Source organism: Otolemur garnettii, unplaced genomic scaffold (assembly GCF_000181295.1).
Source record: "Otolemur garnettii isolate 467f Iridium unplaced genomic scaffold, OtoGar3 scaffold00250, whole genome shotgun sequence".
NCBI classification, from domain to species: Eukaryota; Metazoa; Chordata; class Mammalia; order Primates; family Galagidae; genus Otolemur; species Otolemur garnettii.
In genome coordinates, this window is record NW_003852645.1 from 719,226 (window position 1) to 728,096 (window position 8,871).

Below are 8,871 nucleotides of genomic sequence, written 5' to 3' on the forward strand. Positions count from 1 at the left end.
TGCTACTTAGGAGAGTGCTGTCCAAATCTGTGTAAGCTGTTACAGAAACAGTTGTGACGTTTAAAAGTTTCTATATTGACAGCACAGCCGGGACATGACTAGTGTCAATTATCAGGTACAACTCTGCCCCTGTCTCAAGAAATTAGAAAATGAATAGATACAGATTCTTTCCAAGAGCTGCCTCGAGGGTGGGAGCACTCGTCAGGAAGGAAAGTGAGCAGAGGGCCGTAAATCCTGGTTGAGAGATGTGTCACGATGTGAAGATGCTGAAGTCCTGAGGGGTAAGTAGGGTTTACAGAGACCAAGAGGGAAAGTAGGGCCAAGCATAGGGGTGTAAGGGAGTGTAGGGTGTTTAAAGAACTGCAAGTAACCTTGGCTCTGCAGGAATGCCAGGTGAGTGCAGGGGAGTAAGTGGCAAGCCGTGGCGCTGGAGGGACAGACTCTAGACATTAACTAGCAGTAAAATGTGGGTGTCTAGACTGGTGAGCCCCGTCTCTCAAATACACTCTCTGTCCTCTGTGATGACTCAAGAAGGGAAGCCAAGACTGTGACAAACAGGAGCATGGACTTGGTCCTCGCAGGGTCCCTAGCCAGTGTTCACCATGAGGGAACAAAGTCTCAGAAATGCTGGGTCTAATGTTATTTCATTGGTTGGTGATTTGTTCTTTTAATAGAGATGAAAGTCACATAACCTGAACTACTTTACTGTGAACAATTCAGTGCTATAATTTAGTGTGTTCATGATGTTGTGAAAATCCTACCTCTATCTGGTTCCAAAAACATTTCCGTCAGCCTAGAATAAAACCCCAATCTCCATTAGCAGTCACTCTCCACCCCTGTCCCCTGGTACCCTGGGAGCCACTAATCTGCTTTCTATCTCTAAGGATTTGCCTCGTCTGGACATTTCATGGAAAGGGAATCATACGATATGTGGTCTTTTGTGTCTGGCATCTTAGACTTGGCATCTGTTTTCAAGGTTCACCTGCACCCCAGCACGCGTCAGGGTTTCATTCCTTTTTCTGGCTGAATGACGTTCTCTTGTGGGATATCCCGCATTCTGTTTATCCACTCACGCGTCGATGGACAACTGTAACGTTTTGAAAGAGAAGCAGGGAGCTTGGACATTCCTGACTCATTTTTAGCCCACGGCCATAGAGTGTCTGAATGTTGTGTTGAGGAACATTCCAGCACTAGGAAATAGAATAAAAGAAACCCAGAGGAGAGAAAATTCCTCCAAGCTAGTCCAGGTAGAGCTAATGCTGCGGGCTTGGCAGAGTGTGGTGGAGGATGACGGAAACTGCTGGCTACAAAAGAAAATTGAGGATTGGTTGTCGGGAGCCCAGAGTGCCACATTCAGGGATTTTGACTATATTCTGTAACCGATCAGCTTTGGAAGTTTTTAAAGCAGAAAACCACACAATCAAGAGCAAACTTTCATCTAGTTTCTTTTATTCAAAGATCTCAAAACTCCTTTAAATTCACGATCCAGGTTTTCTTTGTAAAACAATAGATGGCGTTGGGTGGGGGAAATCAAGGCAATTCCTGTGAATCCCTTAAATGTAATTTCAGAACAATTCCCTTCTCCCTTCATATTTATTGTTGCTCTGGTTCAGCTGAGCTGGTTCAGGGAGCTGTCTAGCCTCTCACCTGCCCCATGGACACCTGGCACTAACTAGAGGGACAGATTGGCAATATGTACTTGTACCCCAAAGGCAGCAAACCCAGTGGTGTATCCGGAAATATTCATCCAAAGGGAAGCAGCATTCGGTGAGGCTGGAGTTTGCCTGTTCTTGAAGTACGAAGTGTGAGTCTAATTCTGAAACTCATGTGCTGGGGAGGGGTCCGGGGTAGTGGAGGGTCAGAAGACTGTGGACTTGGGCTCTATCCAATTCTGCTGAGCAATCGGAAGTCTTTCTCTCTAAGTGGGAATGAGCATGGTGAATTAGACCAGCACTTCTCCAAGTGTGCCCTGTAGACCAGCAGCATCAGTCTTTCCTGGAAGTCTGGTAGAAATGTAGATTACCAGGCCTTCTAAATTGGATCTCTTGGAGGCAGAGCCTAGGGATCTGCAGGTAACAAGCTTTCTAAGAGTACTTGGCACAGGAAGAATGGACAAATGGCTTCCACCTACAACCCTCCCCTCTACTCCAAAGCTAGCCAGACCCTGGGGCACTTGCTTCCTTCCTCACCCTCCCATCTCTGCACATGGTCTTTCTGCCATCCTGGCTCTGATCTTGGATACTCAAAGGCATCCTGTGGCCTGTCCCACAGGGTGTTGCAGGGGCAGATGGTCCATGGTCACCCTTCTGTCCTCTCTTGCCTGGCTAATTCCATCTCTCATGCTCCTCAGGGCCACTCCTGACCTCATAGTCCCCAAGCCCCTGAACCTGATGTCACCCCTGAGAAAGCTGAGGCCATGTATCATGAGCTGCCCGTGTCACACCCTCTTCCACTGTGTCATGCTGGCTTCCTGTCTCTGCTCTGGGTGTCCCCTTCTTGCCTCCTCAAAGATTTCTCTCCCTCACATGTCCCTGTCTCTCCCCGCACCTCTTGTCTCCACTGGGGCTTCCCAGCTTGTCAATCTTGTCCAGCCATCCTTATCTTAAAAACAAGGGTCTTGCAGAGTGATTCATATTCCTGTGTTATAGGAGCATTATTAAAAATAGCTAATATGTGGAGGAAAACAATCCATGAATAAATGAATGGAGAAGCAAAATGCAGGCTGTTCATACAATGGAATCTTTTTCAGCCTTCAAAAGGAAGATAATGCTGACGTGTGTCACAAAGTGGGTAACCCTGGAGGACATTATGCTAAGTGAAATAAGTCAATCATAAAAGAACTAATGCTGTAGGATCCCATTTATACGAGGTACTCAGAGTCATCAAAGTCACAGAGACGGAAAGTAGAATGGGGATGCCAGGGACTCAGGCAGGTGGAGCAGGGATAGTGTTTAATGGGGACAGGTTTCAGTTTCTCTGGATGAAGAGTTCTGGAAGTGGATGGTGATGATAGTTGTGCAACATTACAAGGTTACAAGCGTGTCAAATACCATTGTACTATACACGCACAAATGACTAAAATGATAAATTGTATTCTGTGTATCTTTTGCCACAATAAAACCAACTGGGAATAAAATAGAGTAAACTAAAATAAAACAAAAACAAATCTCCCTCCCCATTTCCCATCCACTTCTCAACCTACCACTCTCTGGTTTGGATTCTCTGCATGGATTCTAGAGGCATCTTTGTTTCTAAATCCAGGGGCTGCCTTTGGCACCCACCTGTGTCCTCTGTGTGGTCTGCTGGGGTGGCTCCCTCCGGCCCCTCCACGGCATGCTCGTTGCCTTCTGATCCAGAGTTTCTTCCAGCTCTGGCCCGTTCTTCTCAGTATGCTCTCCAGGAGTTCCATCCTCTTCCTGTTCCTTAAATGCGGATGCACCAAGGAAGAGGTTCTCAAAGTGTGGCTCCTGGATCAGCATCACTTGGGACCAGCTGGAAAGGTAACTTCTTGGGTCCGCCCCCCCAATTTGCTAGATCTGGAACTCAGGGGGTGTGGCCAGCCCTCTGTGAGTAGCCAACAGAGGAGAATTCCAGTTGATTCCGATTCTCCCTGTGGTGGAAAACCACTGAGCTAAGGAGTTAAACTTTACACAGTCCCTGCTGTCATCACCACCGTTTCCAGCATGCCCCGTCACACGCATGGGTTCTAACTGCAGTTCTCACCTGACTAGCACTGTTCCCGACGGCTTTGGCTGTGGTCCTACAGCAGGACACGCTGTCCAAGGGAACTGCAGGAGATATAGGAAACACGTTTTATAACTAGTTTTCAGAAAATTAGAAAAGAAATGAAGCTTTAATAATATTTAAGATGCAGGTGACACTGGTGCCCTCTTGGAGTGACTAAGGCATGGGGGGCATCCCCCACCCTACAGAGGGCCTGGAGACGCCCGCCGCCTCGCATGCTCACCTGTCCTGACCTGCTGCAATTTACCTGGAGCCCCATGGGCAGCAATTCAGATGACAGAGCCAACTCTTCCACTCTACGCCAAGCTTCACAAAACAAAAACATGGCTTGGAAAGATTCCTGTAAAGGAATTGGGGGGAAATACAAAAAACACAAACCCAGCAGACCTGAAGAAACAGTCTGAACCAGCACCTGTGCTGCTTCCTAACCCTTCTGCAAGCTTTTGGTAGAACCAAAGGCTGACCTCATTTAGATTTGAAATAGTAACTCTGAAAAATAATTATCACTAATCATTAGTTTATTGAGAAAAAGTTCCTGTCAAATCAAACTGTTTCAATTATTTATTTCATTCTAATCTTATTTTTAATCTTTAATTTGGAGTATATGTGCCCAACACTGCAGTCTCTTGTAACTATATGTGGTGGTAGATTATAACTAGACTGGGTGCTGTGCTCTAAGTGAGGCTGTTCTGGGTGCATGAGCAAACCCATCTGAAGATGACTGGGCTGCCAGGTCCGGTGCAGGTCTGTGGCGTGGCACGGCCTGCACTCAGCCGATTGTCCGGTTTGGCTCCTTGTCATGGCTCTCTTCAGGCTCCAGCCATGGAGGACTTCAAACTCTGCTCTCAGGGCGCACTGCCAGTGGGTTTTCTCTCCCAGACTTTTCCTCTCTGTGGACTTGTGTCCCTATTGTTAGGGACTCTGCCCCCTGTGGCTACCTTAGCATCCTCTGTGTCTACAACAGCACTTATCACATTGTGGTTTTAAGTATACACGTCCTTACCCGTCTCCATCATTTTAAAATCTCACTGGGACAGGATCCTCTTCTTACTCAACTCTGCGTCCTGGTTCCCAGCACCCAGACAGACTCAGATGTTTCTGGAATACATGCACCTAACACACAGAGGTTAGCTCCTCTTAAGGCCTCAACTGTAAACACACTTTGCCCATTTCTATGGGCCTTTTTGAGCCAGGCTGGGGCTGAAGTCACTTGCCTTTGGCATTCTTAATTCTTTTTTTTTTTTTGCAGTTTTTGGTCGGGGCTGGGTTTGAACCTGCCACCTCTGGTGTATGGGGCTGGTGCCCTACTTCTCTGAGCCATAGGCACCGCCCAAGGCATTCTTAACTCTTAAATGCATGTGTTTGTTTCTCCCTCCAATATTACATACTTCCCCTGCTCCTGACTAGCTGTGGGCTTTTTATTTTGTACTGTGTTTTGCTGTTGTAGTTTATTTTGGAATGATAATAATTAGACTGAACACGATTTCCTGGTAATTGAGACACCCAAGGCCATTTACTACCTTCCTTTAAAAGATTGATATGTCATAGTTGTACACATTTAGGGGGTATCTGTGATTCCTGACACATGTATGCAACGTGTGGGGGTCAAATCAGGGTAATTGGGATGGCTACCACCTCCATTGTTTCCTCGCTGCCTTCTCTGCTCTCAGAACCCAGTGTTTTGTTGGGTCTCCATCCCCCTCCTCACATGACTCAGGATTAGTTTTAAATTAGTTGAAACTAACCGTGGCAGCCCCAAAACCTTGGCTGGTGCATGGTGCAATTTTGACCTCAGGGTGTGAAACGATCCAAGCCAAAGACACAGGAGAGGATGTTGTCTGGGGTTACTATAGAACAAAATACAAATAAAAAAGGAAACAAATGGGGCATAGCAAAGAGATGGTCTCTTCCTACCTTTGGACTTTGAAGCATGCAATGCCCAAAGCTGCCGCAGCCCTCCTGTGACTCTGAACAAAATTACATGAGATGAATTTGCTTTCTTGGTTATGTCAGTGAAACCAGGGTTTTCTGTTACTGTAGCCCAGGCACCCTGACTAGAGGTTCAGTTGTTCTCAGCTTGGGATGTGGATGAGAACCTCCTGGGAGCTCATCAAACCTGGGGATGCTGAGACCTCAGCTCAAACGTCTGGACCAGGTCCACAGAGACAGGTGTCTCTGTAAAAGGTTCTCTAGTTGATTCAGATGTCAGTAGGTCAGGATCAAACTCTGAGAAACACTGCCAAGTTATGTTTTCATAGTAATATGTTTTGAAGCAGAAAGGAAATTCAGAGTTTAGTTAGGGGCACAGTTCAGTTTGGACAAATAAGCAGCCTGCCATGGTGAGCTTCAGGGGTGACTGTTTAGAGGTAAACATATACCCTCAATCCAGTGATTAGTTACACTTTATGCCCTTAAAATGGTCAAATCCAGTGTTACAAGAAATGATCATGAAGTTTTAGTAACTGTGGTATGCAAAGGATACACATGAGAGAGAACTTTGGAAAATATTCAAAATAAGATTCTTATTGTCTCAAATGGCAATTCTGAAATCACATCTGTAGCATTAAACTTGTCGGTAGAAATTGTCATTTCTCCCTATGTGTAGTAGCAGAGCTACTCTGGATTTCTAACTGGCATAAAAGAAGTCTGTTTTGGAAATTTGTTACATGTATGAACAGACCAGTAGCAGAGGTCTGATGATTTGGGTGATGATGTTTCAACCAAATGCATATTGCTATTTAGCTATTTACATCTCGATGCCTTTGGAATTTCTTCTGTCTTCAGTTCTCCAAAGACAAAGAGCAAAAGTAAAACACTTGCAGTTGAATTTGCCGTAAGTTACATAGGTCTATTTGACCTGAGGCACCACCTAGGTGGTGGATTTTCTTCCTGTGTGGATCAGAAGTGTCACAAAGAACGACACTGAGAATGTAACTCTGAGACTATATGTGCAATGTAGCAAGCAGAATCTGGCTACCCTGTGAGATGAAGCTTGGATTGCGTCTGTGAGGTCATGCTTAGCCCTTAGGAACATAGACACCCTGGGCCCTGCTTTTAGGACCAGCATCCACGAACATTTGCTCAGTTTTCCAGATATTACCAGGATGTCCCAGAACCTACTGAGTCCCTGCTGCAAGACCCTTGCTGTGGCTGGACTAGGCTGATCACACCAGGTATTTTTGGAGCCTATGCCCAGTGACATCTTCAGCATTATTGGTGAGGAGGGTGGGGATGGGGAAGGTAGTGGTGTGAAAAGATGTCGATGGCCTTGTCTAGAAGCCCTTGTGAGTAGGACGTGCACCACTATTATGAGGACATCTTATTTGGGGTGGCTTGTGTGGGGGCTGGTAGATTATGGAGGGTGGGTAAAGTCCTCCCTAGATCTCACCACTTGCTACCACCTTTGGGGCCTCTCGCAAAATAATGGCTCATTTACTGTTTGTTGAATGAGTAAATGACCCATATCTTAGGATGTGTGCCCCTGAGCAAGTCATCACTCTCTGGCATCTTGTTCCTTATCACTGTATTAGAACCCATAATTCCAACTTCAAAGAATTATCATGAAAACGAAGTGAGATGAAATTCACAAACTGCTCCCAGCATATAGGCGATGTGTAATAACTCTTATGTGTGAAGCTAAGAATGGGATTCTGTAAACCTGAGTCGTGGGTAGAGAAAGTGTCAGTTACTTGGGTTTTATTTATTTCCATGAACACAAAACCCCATTCGCGTGACGTGCAGTGGAGTGATGGCAGGCAGGAAAATTTTACCATGTTAAATTTGTTAAGGAGAATACAGGAGAACGCAATCTTAATTGGGTTGAAGTTTATCTTTGTACTTCAAGGAGGGTTTCAGATGCAAATCAATCCTGGGAACAAGATTGGAGACAGATTTAACCTACTTCAGAGACAAACAGTTCTCAGACAAATGGCATATCGTGTTGCATATAAACTGTCAATTGTGAAATACTTTTATGCGTTTAAGTTGATCTCTGTTTGTAAACTCATCATTAGCAGTTTGTCCTTGTTGCCATGTAGGTTTAAAATTAGTCCAATTGCTTTTTAGAGAAAACATTCCAAATTCCTTTCTCTTTTCAAAAATCAAACCGGTTGCCCTTCAGTTTAATCCTGATTAGTAACACTTTATGCCTTTTAAAATAGCCAACGTAAGTGACATTATAAAGAGTTTGAGAAAAGGGTCATCTATCATCTTAAAAGTCAATAATGCTTGGAACACGTTTGCATATTCTTGTCTAGGTTTTTGGCTATATTTTTAATGTATTTTCAGTTTTAGTTTATGCGTACAATTTTGCATTCCACCTTTCCTATTGTCACATAACAATTGTTATACAATTTTCGCATCACCATTTTGAGGACGTATGCTGTTAAGTGGATTTGGCCCAGGTTGAAAAACCTGTCTCCTTTTGATTGGATTTTTATATTGATTCTAAATGTTTAACATTATAAACAATGCCATGCTCCTTATGTAGCCTTTTCTTTGTTTTAGAAATATTTTATTTTATTTTTGGTGATTATTATTACTACTTTTATTATAATTATTTATTAAATCATAACTTTGTACATTGCTGCATTCATGGGGTTCAGTATACTGCTTTGATATACAATGTGAACTGCTTACACTGAACTAAGTAACACATCCATCACAATTATACTCATCTCTTACTAGTTTTGAAATGTACCATTGCATCATGCATGTTAGGTGAGGTCCCCCCAAATACCCTTGCTCCTCCCATATCCCCCCTCACCTCCCCTCTCTCTCCTCTTTCCTTCTATTTTCTGGACTATAGTTATGTTTTGCCATTCACATAAATGCGTAGGTGATTATATATTGATTTCATAGTACTATTGAGTACATTGGACACTTCCCCCCCCATTCTTGAGATACTTTACTAAGAAGAATATGTTCCAGCTCCATCCAGGTAAACATAAAAGATGTGAAGTCTCTATCCTTTTTATGGCTGCATAATATTCCATAGCATACATATACCACAATTTGTTAATCCATTCATGGGTTGATGGGTACTTGGGCTGTTTCCATGTCTTGGCTATTATAAGTTGGGCTGCGATAAACATTCTGGTGCAAATGTCTTTGTTGTAAAATAATCTT